The following is an 18,430-nucleotide window of genomic DNA, read 5'->3' as shown; positions in this document are numbered from 1 at the left end:
TGTTTTATTATAACAGGTGGGAGTGGTGATTAGCTTTGAGACATCAAAGAGATTTATTGATTGGTTAGGTGACCGGGGCTTAGTATAATGGCTAAGGTGTTTGACTCATAGACAAGTCGGAGGACAAAGAGAAAGACAGTCAATATTAAAATCATCCAGTATGTATTTTTGTTGTGAGGCATTGAATGAGACCCACAGAGAAAGTCTTCTGCAATAGAGAGATTATTACCAGATGGCAAATAAGTACATACGATGGATAATGTCTTGTTTTGGTTGAGTTTGAGGGTAGATAAGAGAATTTCTGCCTTACCAAATTGTAGAACATTTAGTGGTGAAGGAGTAAGCTGCAGAGAATTTTTGAATAACATTATGACTCCACCGGCCCTTTTATTTTGTGCCTGCTCTCAGTATATTATAGTTGTGCATAGAATTTCATCATCTTTTACATGTAATGTAACAAATGTCTGTCATTTTATAAAAGTTCTGTTATGGCTCTCTATATGATATTAAAAAAATTATTGGCCAGGCTGGTGGATCTAAATCAGTTTTGATCTGATGTGATTATCTCAACGTTTGAACTGGCACCCTGATACCATAGGTCAAAATGTGTGTGTGTGTCCACATAGTGCCATTTTGTTTAACATGACTAATATGTGTTTGGTTATACTTTTCTTGGCTTGGCATAGGACTCTGCCAGGTATGTTGCCTATTTCAGTGGAGTCTGAGACTTTATTGGTAACAGCAGTTATCATATCTGTAGTTCGCTTGTCTGTGACATCCTGCTTTCCTCACCCCAATTATCTGACCTTCAGTTTGGTTCCCATTTCCCCAGATAGATTTTGGTGAACTGGCCTCCTGAGCTCGAGAATAATGCCCATGGACATTCTATGCATTTTTTTACCTGTATGGGTTAACTGACTGGCTTGTTTTGCAATGGCAGCATAGAAATGAGGAGGCAATCTCATTTAATCTTCCCTTTCTCACTAGCTGATAGACCTTTCCCTTAGTATCTACGCCTCTTCTTTTACAACAAAAGACATGTAATGTAACCTACATATACTCAAAAAGAAAAACTAAGATACTTTTTATCTGCCGCAAAGTGTCTTCCTAACAGAAATTAGCTTGACATTAATTTAAAAGTATGTATTGTGCATTATAAACATTATATCACACATACAGTAATTGGCCAGATTCCTTTTGAATAACCACCAACCTCTAAGACAAAATAATGTCAATATTGATTATGGTCTTCAAATTTCAGACATAAACAGCATGAAAATCTATATTCTATTATGTAATTTGACATCTCATGGGTTATGGGTACAGTAAGTCAATCCTCCAAGCCACTATTAAAATTATTATTAGTTTGCCACACCATCTATTAATTTGTGTATAAACAATTTATGTTCATATTTAGAAGTCTTGTCTCCAAGATTCTGCATACTAACTAAACAGAGGCTTTCAAAGGATTTAAAGTTAGTGCCTGATGTACATACTAATATGTCATTAGTTAATATAGATGTTTGTAATTTCCACAAGCTTGTTTGTGTGAAATAAGGAAAAAACACACTTAAACATCACTAAAAAACTAAAGTCAGTAAATCATGTGTCCATGATGACCCTCACTTTATACTGTTCATACATTACATTTGCTGCTATTTCATTGTTTATACAATTTGTCAATTCTGGTAAAGTATATTAGAGTACTTTTAACAGTTAGCAGGTCCACCGGCTACACTTACTTTTGAAAATCCTTCTCCTTGCACTTCTGTGGTCTGTTATTTCAACTGGACTGTGGAAATGCAGCACTATTATCAAATTCTTTATTTTTTTAATATTATCAAGTTTTATTGTATTCATCTTGTGTGTCTGAATCTAATCTTCTTTATTCAATTTGACACTATGTTGTTTTGCTGTTTGTTCTGTACCATTTTATTATTGCAGGGAGATGTGCATGTCTCATTTGGCTGTGTCTGGGATTCTGAGAAATTTTGGTTATTTTCTAAATGTTATACCCTCTTCAGGCTGACATTCCCTCTGTGTCATCTTTCTCTTATATCTTTGGCTTCTGCTACAGTAAGAAATTTCTGCATCTTGTCTGTAGTGCTTTTTTGCTGTTTGACCCTTTTCTTTTTGCTAACTATGTATTTGGCATCTCTTTTTTTCTTCCAGATTTAATTGCAACGCATTCCATTTCCTTATCCATTATGTTTCAGTCCTCTCCAATGATTTTTGTCTCTTGTTTTCTTTTTCTTCTTTATAAAACTGCCATACATTGTCTGTGTCTGCATGTCTCCTTATCTTGTCCCAGGCTGGTATCAGCGCTTCTTATTAAACTACAGTCACTGGGAAGCCTATTTCAATTAATTTTCTCTTCAGATAGTCTTATTCCTTGTGACACTGATACAAATCTATAGAGGAGTCCATCAAAAATGTAATTCAACTTTGTTGCTTAAGGAGACCCTTGTTTTTCCTATTATATTAAATAAACCATTTGCTTGAGGTAAATGAGCAGAGGGCTATAAGCCCATGCCTGGGGGTTTCCACATCCGTTTTCCTCCTTCCAACTCTATGAATCCATTCTGTTCTAAGAATGAAGTTTAGTGGTATTTTCATCCCCTCTCTGATGATATTTTCTACAAAATCTGATGGTTCTTTGGGAGTTAACCTTCTCTGGGAAGCCAATAATTTTACATTACTTCTCCAACTTGTGTTTTCCAAATCATCCACCTTCATTTGAGACTGCACTTTCTTCTCTAACTCCTGTCACCTATCCAGTTTTCTTCCAAAACAGCAATAACCTGGTTTTGTGCACTTTGAAACTCACCCCGAACATGCAGTACAGACAAATGGTAGGCTTCCATGTTGTGAGCGATTACTGAAAGATGCTCACACAGTAGTATCAGCTTCTCTTCAGAATTAGATTCTTTCGTAAGTAACTCATTTTCCATTTGCTGTAATATTCCTGACATTTTGCTTTCAGTTTCTGCTGCCCGTCTCTGTTGTAACTGCTTTTATTTTGCCAAAAGGGTAGGTGTAGAAACATCCAAAGGAACTAAAATCTGGATTAGGCTAGAAGGGTTAAAACAGTGTATATGTTACCAGAAAACACCATTTGTAAAATTGATGAATGAAGTCAGTGAATAAATTGAAAGGGATAAACCCTCAGAGCATGACATAAAACCTTCTCAAAAAATTCTAGCCACTAAAAGAACATCTACATGGAGACAGACATAGAGAGAGAGAGAGAGAGAGAGAAAGAGAGAGAGAGAGAGAGACAATAGTGATGAATTCCCTTTAAGAATAAATATAACCTGAACAGAGTCCTAGGTTTCCATCTGTAAGAGCAAAACAGATTGGTAGTGAAAATCAGAACTTTCAACAGCTAATACATGGAGGAACAAAAGTTACTAAGGTAAAAACCAAAGGTAGAAAAAATGCCTAGAATGATTTGCCTTTTGTATATAAAGCAATGGGAGAAGAAGAAAGACCTGTACCTGGTATTCTTAGATGAAGCAACTATACCCTCTACTTCATATCAGCATATTGCAAAAGTGTTTCTAACTTGGCAGGCTGTCAGATATGCAATGACGATTTTATGAGAGGACAACGGAAGGATGACACATTATGCAGGGTCAGACAAAATATATCTAATGTAAAAGGAGAAAGAACAGAGTAACCCATCCTATATACATATCATGAGCTGAAGAATGACTTATTATACAGCATAAAGGCAGGGATGAAATGCTACACTGTTAGTTACAAAACTTTTAAGAACACTCACAATGAAACTTGCACATTGTCAGAATTTGATAGGGCATGTAAGGATGGACAAATACAAAGCTAGACCTTTTCCTATGCTTTATTGGACTTGCGTAATGAATGACATCGAAAAAATGATATAACGTATGTCCCAAATGAGAAAAGATTGCACCATTTCCTGGGTCCAGCTGTCCACTGATACTTATGCCTATTATTAAGGTCCCTTTCAGGCAGATAGCCATGGATTCTGTAGGCCCAGATTTAAATTCTAGTCATTGCTGCCAGCATATTCTGGTAATTGCTGACTATGCTGCAGATTTTCTGGATACTATCACTAGAAAAAGCCAATACTAAGTCAATGCCCAATAGATAACTGAATTTTCCAAGGTAGGTAAACATAAAGAAATACTGACAGAGCAGGGGAGCCCTATTTTTGCCCAGGGTAATTCACAAGCTTTTGTTAATGTTTGCAAGGAAAATAGAAAAAAAATCATTGGAATACCCATAAACTAATGGGTTGGAAGATCAGTTTAATAAAATGCCGAGGTCAGTATTTCGGTTAATCACCACCTCATTTTTGCAGTAGGAGGTCACCCAAACTTCAATAGGATTTGCTTCTTTTTTTTTTACTATATGGAAATCATCCTCTAGGTTTGCTAGACATTGGAAAAATCCCCATTTAAAAATCAGTAGCACACTTTAAAAATTGGCAGGTGAGGTTAAAATTGCACTACTAATATTTAAGAAACATATGCAAAGGGTACAAGACAGGCAACAGAGAGTGTCAACATCGTCTACTGATACAAACCCAATAAAACTGTCAGTAAAGTATTATACAAACATTCAGTATCTCAAAATTGGAACAAGCTCTCACTCAACATAAGATGTATTACACAGTCCATTAGTTTCAAAAAAGAAGTCAAACATTCTCCATTTAACTCATGGATAGGCCGTTGTCAAGACCCCCATGTAAACCTTTCCTCTTCCTTCTGTTCCTAATCTCTTGCTCTACTGCTACTGCCTGCAAACACCTTAAACAGCTTACCTCAATTTCTTATGTAATGTAAACTTGTCTAAAGTTATATCTCATTTGCTGGTTTGTTGTATGTAACATATTTATGTTTATAATAATATTTTTTCCTCAGCTTTGTAATCTGCAATATCATGTTATTGCTGTTTTTTCTCTTGTTTTACTCTTATTTTGTTTATATTATATATTGTATCTGGAGCTTTTCTGCTCAGGTCTCCACTGAAAATGGACTTTAGCTCAGCTGGACAAACCTGGTTAACAAATGTCTAATAAATAAATAAATAAAAATAAATAATATGACAGACTCAAGAAACTTAAAGCAGCAGGATACAAAATATTAGTGTTAATTTCCTGTACTGAACATATCTTTGCAGCAAGATGGAAATGAACCTTTGAGGTGGTAGAAAAAAATAAACAATGTGAAATGCAAAATTAGACAAATTAGAAAGAGAAGACCAGACCAGATACTTCACACTAATGTGTTAAAACCAGAGAGGGAAGCTTACGCTTCTGTAGTCAGCATAGAACCTGAGATACATGCCAATAATATAGTACCAAAGAATTCTATCCCTGCTCTGTAAGTAGACAAATCTTTGTTAAGGCCCAGAAACAAGATGTGAAAGCATTGTCAGTGGGAAATAAAGCTTTTGATTTCAGCTGTCTGGTAAACAATGCTTAATATGCCATCATACTGAAGTTGTGCCAGGGCAAAGGTAAAAAAACATTTAGTATGTGACAAACTCAAACAAAATTAATAAGTGATGATGTGAAAAAGATGCTTTAACTAACTCTGATTTACTGGAGAGTCCCAAAGTAAATGGAACAGTCTGATTGTATTGGTTCCTATGCCAGATGGCACTACGTCATTTTGAATGGATTCTGGAAATTGACTGAAATACCCATATTTCACAATTATCCAATGAACAGAGATGAAGACTTCATAGGCAGGTTAAGGAAACAAAGCTTATAATCATTCCAGTTTTAACTAAAAGTTATTTGGAAATCCCACTAACCCAAGAAGCCAAAGAGACCACAAAATTCTCCACCTCTGAATGTCTTTTCAACACATTGTATTATCCGTTGTACTTCATGGAGATCCTGACACTTTTGAAAGGCTTACAGATAATGTTTTGAAACTTCATGCCGAGTACTTACAGGTGTACCTTGTGTGTACTTACATATGTACCTTGATGTAATAATTTATTTAGAAAACTGTAAGTCACATGTAGCGGAAGTGCAAACTCTGTTGGAATCTTTAAGAAGGGCAAGACTTACTGTTAATTCTTCCAAAAGTAAGCTGGACAGAAACCACATATTTAGGATATGTACCAGTTTGGTATTACTCAAAGAATGACCCACAAATGGCATTAACTTGATGATTTCATACCAAATGGATCTCATAAATTTAGCACAGTATTCATTGTACATCATCATAAGAAGGATATGTTTCACTTTCAAAAAAACAATAGAAACTTAAATCCACACTGGCCTAACTAGTTATGATCTGTGAGAAATCGATGACTTGCACATCCAAGCCTACCTTGAGATGTTTGGAAAAACTCACAGAATTACAGCATGGATTTTTGTAAATGCAAAACAGTTAATACTACACTTACTCTCCCTGATGCCATGTTTACAGATACTATCAGGATCAAGTGAAAGGAATTACATCTGTCGACCACATGCAGGCATTTGATACTGTGAAATGTTGCATGTTTATCACTGTCCTTGTAAATCTTAGTTACACTGATGCATAATTTAGGATAAATCTCAAGTGTGCCACTGCTGAAAATTCTGTCTTAAACACCAGAAGGTACCATACATAAAAAGACCTGTCCTCCTCTCTCCGATGGTTTAATGAGATTACACACACAGCAGTAGAACAGCATGCTGGTTTAAACAAATGAAACTGATAACAGAAACAAAAAATGTAGCTGAACACAAATGTGTGCAACTCATGATAGCATTTCTCTGTTTTTTAACTGCAGTGTTATTGTTCCAAACATAATTGTTCATCTGCTTCAGTATTTGTGCATTTATTCAATTATTGATTTATTTGCTAACTCTTTAGTTGATAATATTTGTTCATAACCAAGAACTATTCACACAGTATACAAAAATGCATGTATCTGGTAGCATTTATACATTCCAATTAACAGCCATACATCCCCCACCACACACACACAACAGTATGCATAAAATAGCACAGATACACAACACTTTAGTATCACACCACTAAGGTCCACAAAACTTACAGACAACTAACCAAGTTCCCTCTGTTGGCTAAGGTATCACTACCTTCATATACAGAGGTAATCACATAATAACATGAATAACAGAACATGCAAAAACATTAATAACACAGGCTAGCTCCCGTGCTGATGATCCAATATTATGAAACTTAGTTCATGTCACTATATACACATTACACTGATTACAGCACTGCATCCTGTTAAAGGATAAATGCTGACCTTTTAAGTAGATGTGTGCAAAGGACATTGGCAAGAATATTTTCAGTTTCAAATCAATAATATATATTTTGAATTTATAATTAACTGCCTAATGCAAGTCAGTGAGTAAATTGATGTACATAAGGGTCTAAATAAAATCCACTGTTCCTTCAAGACAAAGAAGAATGAAACACACAGGACCAATGAATTGTAGTCTTAAAGCCAAACGGATACATTAGTGATTCCATACTTCAAACAAATAAATATTTTGTTTATTTATTTATTTATTTACAGTTTGTTTACCAGGAAAGTCCATTGGGCCAAAAAAAGCCAATTTTCAATGGAGACCGGGGGAGAAAAGCTCCATATACAGTTATACAATTGTAAATTAAACAAAAAAACACAAGTTGTTACATAGTTTCAAGGAAAGAAGAGCATGCAAGAAAGGTAAAACAAACATATAATAAACAACAAAATTATAGAGTAACATGCCCAATCAGAGCATTCAAATGCAGTATCAACAATAACAGGTTGATTAAGCAGTATAAAGCATTTGAGGTCTATGCTTCATGAGCTGTATTTAAGAATTATAAAGTAACAAGCTATAGTGGGCTACAAGTCTTACAAGTATATAAGTGTGTTTGAAACAACAGGGAATGAATAACTTAGGAAAGAGAAAAGGTAGATGATAATAGTGAAGATAAAGTATTAGAATGAGGTGAGAGGATGGACAGTAGGGGAAAAAGGGGTGAAATAGAGGGAAGTCTTGTGGGGTGAAAGCAGGAGCATTCGCAGTGAGAAGAGAGGTGGGAATGAACAAGGTCTTAAAGGTGGAGTGGTTGTTGGTGGTACGAATGTGTGGAGGAAGTCGTGCTAGGGAGAGGGATAATAAAAATTTACCTGGAGTGTGTGCGGGTTTGTACACTTTGAGCAGGTTCTGATTGTTGGAACTAAGTAGTCTATCAGGCTGATGCATTTTGAGAGTAGAGGTGAGGGGGCAGTGAGAGGGTTTAAAGATGAGTTTATGTGCATTAGATAGTTGAATGTAGGAGAGATAGTTAGGTAATTCTAGCCAGTTCAAGGTGTGGAGGGCATTGCAGTGGTGAGAGGAGGATTTGGATCTGGTATAAAACTTACGGATTTTGTTGTAGCAGGAAGATAATTTTGACTTTAGTGAGGACTGAAGATTAGTAAGGAGAGGGGCTGCATACAAGAGGGAGTAAATGAGGCAGGTGGTAGACAGGATATGCTTTGTCGAGGAAGTAAGATAATGACTGTGATGATATAGCATTCTTAGCTTTTGGTGAAGTTTCTTAATATTAGTTTGTAGGTGAATATCATATTTTAATTGCTCATCAATAAGGACTCCTAGAAGCTTTGTATGGGGGACAGTTTTGATAGAAGTCTTGTTTTGGCTAGCTATGGAGAAAGAGTTCTTGTCTATTTTGGTACATTTAGAAGGGGTAAATAACATGATTTTGGATTTAAATCTGTTGAATGCTAGGAGATTATTTAGCATCCAGCGCTCGGCACCAGAGAAGACTTCTTGAGTTAATTCCATGAGTTTGGGGAGGGATTTGGCAGATCAGATGATCGTAGAGTTGTCTGCATATTGGACAAGTTTAGTATTTGGATACGCTGATGGAAATCATTTATGAAGATATTAGATAGTAAAGCACCTAATCTAGAACCCTGTGGTATGCCTGTCAGAGTGTTAAGGAAGGAGGAAGTGCAGTTTTCCCACTTGACAGCTTGTTGCCCATCAGAGAGGTAACTGGAAACCAGTTAATAGAGGAGTTTGATAGATTGAGATGAGAGAGCTTGGACAAGAGAGAGTTGTGCAAAACAATATCAAAAGCCTTAGTCTAGAAGGATGGTAGATACAATATTACCAGATTTGCGTGTGTGGTTGACAATTTTAAGAAAGGAGAGGAGAGCGGTAGTGATGCTGCATCTGGGTCTAAATACATGTTGTATAGGGGTTAGTAGCTAATTGCCTAAGAGGTAGGGAAGTAGTTGTAGGTGAATACATTTTATGAGAATATTAGAGATGGGGATAAAATGGCTTTTGGTCAGAAATTAGAGACATCAGTGTTGTTGCCCCCTTTCTGAAGGGGAATAATAAAGGCTTTTTTCCAGAGTAACAGTACATATGATTTTTGAATCGAACGATTTATTAGGCTAGAGATGGGAAAAGCAGCTTAAGAAAGTTAGATGGAAGGTCATTAGGGGCATTTGAGCATGGTTTCAGTTTTTGTAGGTGTTTTTTTTTTATGGTGGAAGTAGGAATAGGTTTGGTAGTAAAAGGGGGATTTGAGTAGTTTTGTTTGGGAAGGTTGTGTTAGGAGAGATGGGTGGGGTCAAAGTTGGTACATTATTTGGAAAAGATGTGGTAAGATTGGCTATTGAGTCTATGAAGAAGGAGTTGAATTGGGTAGCCAAGGAAGGATTAAATGTGTTGGGATTTGGGCAGGGGTTGTCTTTTTTACCAGGGTAGAGGAGGGTAGAGATACTATTCCAGAAATTTTTGGGGTTTGTTTTGTGGTTGTTTTGTAGTATTGAGTAGTAGGATTTCTGGTCAGCGGCAATGTATTTTTTGACTTTATTATGAAGTTGATTGTATTCGGTCAGAGAAATGGGAGTTTTATATTTTTGGTACTGTTTCCATGATTTATCTCAGAGATGCATGAGGGTTCTAATTTCTTTGGTTATCCAAGGGACAGTATTGCATTTAACTCTTTTAGTTCTAGGGGGAGCAAAGCTATTTAACAGGTTGATGAATGTAGTATTAAAGCAAGTAACATCATTGTCCAGAGGGAGGGTATTTAGGGGGTTCCAGTTTGTGTATTTTAGTGAGTCGGAGAAGATTTGAGGGTTGAAGTTTTTCAGAGATTGTGTAGAGATATAGTTATGATATAGATGAAGGGAGGAGGGTGAACAATGAGCGAAGCCAGGGAAATGATCACTTAGGGAGTTGGGTAGGGTGCCACTATCAGAGATAATGTGAGGGTGAGAAACTAGTAGGTGAATTGATTAGTTGGGTGAAATTTTATAGGTTAATATTCTGGGAGGTTGTGGGAGATTATTCATGACTGTTGCTGTTTCATGAGGCTTGCATAATACTAAATTTAAAAGGCTGATGCTCAAAAAGTTTAAAGTAACCACAAAATATCCCAACTTACTTCCAAACCAAAGGGTAGCTGAGTTGAAAGACCCTGTGTTTCTAGATAAACTATCCACTTATGCTGTGCTGATGAGGTCACTAAAAAGGTCAAACCATTCATGTCCACAGCCAGTGGGGATTGGCTTTACTGGTTTGAATGTAACCATAAATACTTAAAAAATTAAAAAAGTGATGGACACTCAAGAAGCCATGTAGCTGAAGCACTTCAGATTTAAGGTATCGTGCAATACAGATTAGCAGATTTTAGTGATACTTTTCTTGGTTTTTACTGCTGGAACTTCACGTTTATGTATCATGCAATATCAAAGAAAATATAAACTCCTGTGCAAAATAGAATTGAATAATTGCAGGTAAAATGCATACAATATGATTAATTTTATGAATTATGTCTATTAAACTTTTTAAAGTCAAACTTGATGCAATAAGTAATAAATACAAATGCCCCAGAAGTAGGCCACAGACTGAATGAAGAACAAATGTTAAGGCTAGTTGATTAAATACTCCACAGTTTTTCAATGATTTTTAGATGTTGTTAAGATCAAGCACTGGACAACTGTCTTTATTGGTGGGTATGTTGTTGCTATTTTCTAAATGTTGTCAGTATGATTACAAATATATTGGTATGCATGTATATGAACAATATACGCAAACATGACTATTAATGGCCCTGAACAGAAGTGCAATATATATTCTCATATTGCCATCATATGCTTGAACATATTGTTCATGAAAAGAAGATCAATATTTAATTAGATCTGGACAGTTTGCCAATTTAGTATTTTTAATAGGTAGATCGATCATAGATTATTTAATTGGGTTGTGAGCAAGGCTTGTACCTTTTCCTGATGGGACAAAATTATTATAAACCATTAAGAATTAATTATACTATAACAGGGAGAAAATATTGAATATATTGTCATATAAATACATACATCGAGGCTTCATAGAAATTAAACTTTATGGGAAGAATATATGTGCAAATTGTCGAAGGCCGGACTAGCCACTTGGTGGTATGATCACTGGCTTTAGAAAATTGTCACTGATGTGACATCCTGACTCCATATGCAAAAATGGGAAAAAAAGGGTTATGAGTGGACAGATGGATGGATGGATATGTGTAAACTGTATTTTACAGAAAAGTATCTTCTATCCAGTGTATATTATCATCTGCATTCAATCTGGGCAATTTTTAGAACTGCAGGGAATATTACACAGGAAGAGCAAAGAAGTATTGTTTTGACTGGTGAGAAATTATGTTTTTGGAGAGAGATTGAAAGAGAGATAGTAGCCAAAGCATAGTTTGCATATATAGATAAGTAACTTCATGAAGAAAATAAAAATTAGAATTGCTAAATGTGTTTAATGAAGGAAAAAGAGAAATGGCAGCTAGTGAAAGAGAAAAGACTACTCCACTACAAATAAATACGCTGTGTTAGTCATCACCATTTAGCTAGTAAACAGACTGAAAGAATAAAGCAGAATAATTTGGAAATTTTTTTTACTAACAGGCAAGCTTCAAAAGTAGCATCTTACTTGCATCCTAGTTTTACTTAGGGAGTCAAACAAAAATAAATATTAAGTAACATAATGATTGTAAAACAAATATGCATATTAGTAGAAACGGGTACTTTTAAATGTGTAAACAGAACATTCCGAAGTAATCAAAAAATATTTAAATAAGTATGCTGACTGCAAAACAAATGCTTAGGTTATATGCCAGGCTGCAATGCTTGTAAAAGCCTTTATGTAGCTAAACTGAATGTGCTTTGCACACCTGAAATGTAGACATTTTCAGAGTCTGAAAAATATTGACCCAAAATCTGCACTACTTAGAAATGTTTTGTAGCTGACTATATGCCATTTTTGAATTTCAGGATCTACAGGTAATACATAATTGTAGTATTAATTTCCAAGTGCATTGATGTATAACTGAATTATAAAAGCAAAACGCAATTTACTTTAGATTTAGCTCAGAAATTAAGACTCAGTGTTGTTTCCTCCATCAAGCCATTCTTAGGTAATGTGGCAAGATACATCTGAATGTTAAGCTTCACTGATACTCTTAGGTTCATAGGTTCATAGGTAGATACTAGGCTATCTGCCCTAGGGCATTTATAAGCCTAGCCAGATTGTATTTAGCTTCCGCCTCCCTATTAGATTAGCCTACTGTGCCTCTGTAAAGTAGGTCACAGAAGGTACCCTTTTAAGATTAGTTTACTGTGCCTCTATCTAGCAGGGACACAGGAGAGATCCCAGGGGTGAATTTGCGATTTCCCATCCATGTGTCCACATTTCGCTTGAAGAGGGTCAGTGAGGGGCTATGTCTAACATGAATTGGGATTCTATTCCAGAGTGAGGGGAGCCTCAGGGAAATTAATCTGTCCCTCCAGCATGTCCTATTTATTTTTGTGCTGAGGTTTAGGTCCCTGGAGCGTGTAGCTCTAAGGGACTTGGATTTTTTGAGGTGGAGCATGTCCATTAATTCAGGGTTTGACATGGCTTTGTACGTCAGGCATAGATTGCCTCTGAGTAGGTGGTAAGCAACTGAGTAGAGCTGGAGTTTCTTTAGTTGAGCTGCATAGGACATCTGTTTGTAGCCCATGATCCTCTTGGTGAGGTACTTTTGGAGTATCTCCAGTTGCTGCAGGTGTCGGGTAAGGTACATCCCAAAAGGGGCATTGTATTCAATTATGGGCCTGATGAGTGACGAGTAGAGGGGCACAATGACCTCTCTTGATCTAGATGCAAACCCTTTTGTGATAAGGTGGGCTATATAGAAGGTCTTTCTAACCACTTTGGCAATGTGATTATCAAAGGAGAGATTATTATCTACGTTGGTCCCCAAATCTCTAATTACTTCTTCCGTACTTAATGGATTACCATCTATGTGGTAATTTGTGGGCACCTTGTTTTTCCCAAAGGGGATGACTATGCACTTTTTAGCATTTAGCTTGAGGCCGTGGTTCTGGCACCAAGCATCTGTCTCTGTGAGACCCTTTTGGAGGATGCTTGTGTCAGCTGGAGATTCGATTATGGCCCCCAGTTTGCAGTCATCTGTGAACTTTGTCAGCCATAATCCCCCGGTGCTAGCCTGAACCTCAGGGAAGTATACACTGAACAAGAGAGGTCCCAGAACTGAGCCCTGTGGGACGCCACTTGTAACTGGCTTGGATTCGGACATGGCACCTGCCATTCTGACCATGTGGGTTCTATCTCTGAGCCAGTTTGCAACCCATCTTGTGATATAGGGGTTGATATTTAAGCTGGTAAGCTTATTTATGATGCCCAAGTGGGGTATTGTGTCGAAGGCTTTTGCGAGGTCCAGGTAGGCTGTGTGGACTACCTTGCCCTCATCTATGGCTTTGGTAACTGTTTCAAAGAAATCAACTAAGTTTAAGAGGCAAGATCTGCCCTTAACAAAGCTGAATTGGGTAGGGCCCAGTGTCTGGAGGCTCCCAATGTCTTTGTTTATGAGTTCCATGATAATACGCTCCATAGCTTTACAGACCAGACTAGTCAGGCTTATGGGGCGATAGTTTCCGGGGTCTGTTGTGGCACTACCTTTGTGGAGTGGGACCACTGTAGCTGTACGCCATTCTTTGGGTACATATCCTGTAGTAAGGCTAAGTTTGAACAGTGACTTAATGTGAGGGTTCAGTTCTTCTTGGAGCTCATGTAAGACACAGCCTGGGACACCGTCCGGTCCCATAGATGCTGTGTTTTTTGCTTTGGAGAGGGCAGCTTCCACCTGTGCATCTGTGATGTCAGGGAGGTTACATTCAGTTGGGATAGGCATTTGCTCCTTTGGGGGGAAGGGGGGGGAGAAGTTTGCGCTGAATCTGTCTGCCAGGATGTTGGCTATGTCTATAGGTTCGGTATATTTTGTACCATTATGCAACAATTTAGAGCATATCTGGGAGTTTCTGCCCATGTTTCTGACATAACTAAAGAAGGCCTTGTGATTATCTTTAGTGTCTAGGGCAATATTTCTTTCAAAACTGGCCTTTGTTTATTTTATGAGGGATTGAAGTTTCTTGCTAATACTGATCAGAGATGTCTTCCCTTTTTGGGATTTTGCTCTGTCATGTAGTAACTTCCTCCTTCTGTTGTATAGCTTATTTATGGCTGGGGTCCACCAGACCGGTCTGCTGTTTTTGGAGGAGTAAGTCTTGGTTTTGGGATAGCATGATCCATGCATTCCTGAGGTGCTCATAGAATGCATTTGTAAAGGATTCTGTGGATTGGGCTGTATTATCCTCTGGCCCATGGGCTTTGAAGGATTCCACCTCAGTCTTGAGAAGTGCAAAGTTGGCTTTGGAGAAATTCTTTACAGTGATTTCCTTGGCTGGGGATGGGGACGGGATATGGATGTCCAGGGAAATTTGTTTATGGTCTGATCTTACCAATGAGGGGTTTACCTCTGGTGTGGAACATAGAGTCCCCATGTTGGTGATGACCATGTCAATATGTTGTTCCCTCTTGTGGGAGTGGTGACCATTTGTTCCATTGCGTTAGAGTTTATAAATTCAAGGAACCATTGGGCGAGGGTATTTGGGCTTGAGTAGTTTTCCCAGTCAATGTCTGGGTAGTTGAAGTCACCCAATAACATAGTGTTTGGAGAGACCTTCATATTCTCCAGTGTTCCCAGGAATGCCAAGTGGGGTTCCTGTAATAGGGAGGGTGTTCTGTAGCAGGCTACAAACTGAAAGGCAGTTTTGCCCACTGTTAGGCAGTTTTGCCCGCTGTTACAGAGAGATGTATTAATTCAATTTCTGTTACTGGCATATGTAAGGAAAACCTAAGCAATGTACTACTAGTTTTCGATGCTCTGATCTGAAGAAGAACATGATGCTTTTTATGTCTGAAACCCTATCACTGCTATAGGGAAATACTTTATTTTATCTTTTAAATAACTGTTTTATGCATTCATTCACTCAACCTGCTCTTTCTTGTGAGTTATTAAACAACAGTAAAACCTCATTACTGATACAAAAATAATATAAAAACAATGCAAAAGCCAAAGGTCAACTTACCTCACACTTTTTAATGAGGAAAAAAATCACTTTTATCCACATTTTTTTTTACTTAATCAGACGGTTAACATGGTAAAAACACTGAATAAATTAATTACATGAAAAAACATAGTTTGCAAGTGAGGAGTCCAGTTCCACAGTCCACTGTTTATGATTAATTTTATTTGGATAGGACAACTAGAAAAGTAACAAAAGGCGTAAACAGCATGTGACATGTACCCATAATGCACTGCACTGAGATCAAACATTATTCCTGTTAAGTCCAATGATACTCCTTTGTACTGGCATGTTTAATTGATGAAAGTGAGCTTTTCTTGACAGCTGATGAGCCTAAAGTGCAAACATATATCCCCGGTCTCAGTGATACACTTAATATTAGATGATTTTTAAAGTCCATACCTGCTAGTAATTTGATATGATGGATTTCTTCATTAATATAGAGGGTTATCATTGTGTCATTTATCATAACATAATATTATGTGTTTGAGACAAGCATGCCAAGAAATTCACTGCCGGAGAGGTGAATCGTGACATTTGTATCAAGAATACATAATAACCGGTTAAGAGCAGTAAGACACGATCATAACCCTTTGTAGTACATGGAGTTTTATCTACTCCATGTACTAGCACTTGCAAAAGATGAATAAGAAAAAAAAGGCAGGAAGTGTTTTACTGGCTTTGAACAACAATAAATTAATTAGCTAATGCTGTTGGACAGACAGCATATAAATATAGTTGGTCGAAAAAAGTCAGAGACAGCCTTTAATACTGTCTATTTAAGATACTTACAGATTGATGTTCATAGGTTCATAGGTAGGTACTAGGCTATCGGCCCAAGGGCCTATGCAAGCCTAGCCAACAAGGTTCCCTCACCGCTTACGTCACCCAAGAAATGTCTGTAAACATCCATGGACACAATATGAGGCAGGATATTTTATTACAGATCAGAGTGAAGGAATGTCCCTTGGGTGAGCCCTGACTGTAACAGTGCTCAGGAGGTGTGTGTAACAATTGTTATTTACCTTTGAAAGTGCTATTATAGTCACTAAAAAAGTGCTTCACATGTTTATCTTTTTTCTCATTTTGGAGCATAATCATAGTGCTTCGTGCACTACATTATGTTTTAATGCACTATTGATTTTGCATTTATTGATTAATATTTAGTTTGTGTATAGTTTATATAGACTTTTACGAGCCACTTTTGAGACGTTCTTATGTGTTATATATATTATATGCGATTATTTCAAATGTAATTTATAATTTTAAGTATAATTAGACTTGAGTTTTTACTGTGTTAATCAAGTCTGATATAGTCCAAAACCTTGTGGACGACTACATTATTTTTCCATTAAAAGAATGTGAAATGTCATTTGTGCTCTCTCTGATTATATTTTGCTGGTGAATTATTTTTATGGGTTCCAGTATTTCCAATGGAGATTCTGGAATTTTTTAAACAGGGCTAGCTGATGAACCATGGATGAAATTATTCTGTAGGTGTAGGTTGCGAAAAGGTATTAGTTTGGGAATACATAACAGACTGTTGTAAAATAGACTTTGTAGAAAATGAACAGCTTCCATGGGATGTGGATCTTTTTAACACAATAAAAGACTCTTCAACAGATGAATAAAACAGCATGTGCTATTTTGGGATTTGTCACTGCAACCATAGATATTATAAGCAATGACTGAAGATGTTCAATTATACAGAATCTGATGAGGATAAAGATTTTGCAAACAGGTCAGTGTCTGGGCTAATAGAAGATCATTATAATTACCCAAATTATATTCACCTAGAGTGTAGAGGCTGGCCTTTCATGCTCTTACATTTAAAATGATGTAGTAACAATCAAGTAATTGTGCCTGTGGACAAAAGATAGGCAATACTTCAGTGCTAAGTGAATTACTTGCATTTTCAGCAACAAATGAAGATGATGTTAACTATCTTAAAATATATTAATATTAATTAGGACAGTGTTAGTAAATAACTGTAACTCAAAATTCATGCAGAATTGATGGCACTAATCCAAACTGTGACAGAATTTACTGCATATGAGGATCAGTGATATGAGCACAGAAAGGAGAAAAAGAACATAATGAACTTAATGAAAAAAAGAACACAAAGAATTTCATGAGCAACACGGCAGTTGCTGAAAATGACTTAATTAACTGATCCTACTGGGTATGCAGGGACCTTTTTGTAAATGTAATTAAGATCTCACTAAAGAGCTCAGCTATGTAATGCACAACATTTTATTACATCAGTGAGGGTTACTGATTATACTCAAATTTTTCAGGAGCAGTTCATCTTATCCAGTGATGACAGGATGATACATACACACACACACACACACACACACACACACACACACACACACATATGTATATATATATATATATATATATATATATATATATATATATATATATATATATATATGTTTATGTATGTATGTGTATATTTATATATATATATATATATATATATATATATATATATATATATATATATATATATATATGTATATATCTATGTCAGTAGATTGAAATACCATGTTACAATTGCCTTATGTACACAGACAACCCTCTCCTCCTTCTAACAAACTCTAATACATGTCAGAGATGCAGTTACACAGCCAAACTGGAGGCAGAGCTCTCTCAACCCAAGACTGGCACAGTCAGTCAGGAGGAAAATGTAACCACCCACACCACAAATCCAGTCTCACACAGACCTATTGCATCTGCATACCCAACATATAAACACACAAAAACATACTCGGAGGCTCTATATAAAAATCTGCCTAAACAGCAAAGACCTCCTAAGCAGATATCCAAGCAACAGCCACCCCTCAACAATACCCACGAATCACATATCTCACAAAATCAGTGTGCCTCACAGTCACAGCCCTTAAGGCCAAACAACACACCAAATACACTTTTTATAGGGGACTCTGTTGTCCGGCACACTGATGTC

Source organism: Protopterus annectens, chromosome 4.part0 (assembly GCF_019279795.1).
Source record: "Protopterus annectens isolate FY-2018-M chromosome 4.part0, PAN1.0, whole genome shotgun sequence".
Lineage (NCBI taxonomy): Eukaryota > Metazoa > Chordata > Ceratodontiformes > Protopteridae > Protopterus > Protopterus annectens.
The sequence above is the reverse complement of the archived record's forward strand: the minus strand, read 5'-3'. Positions refer to the sequence as shown.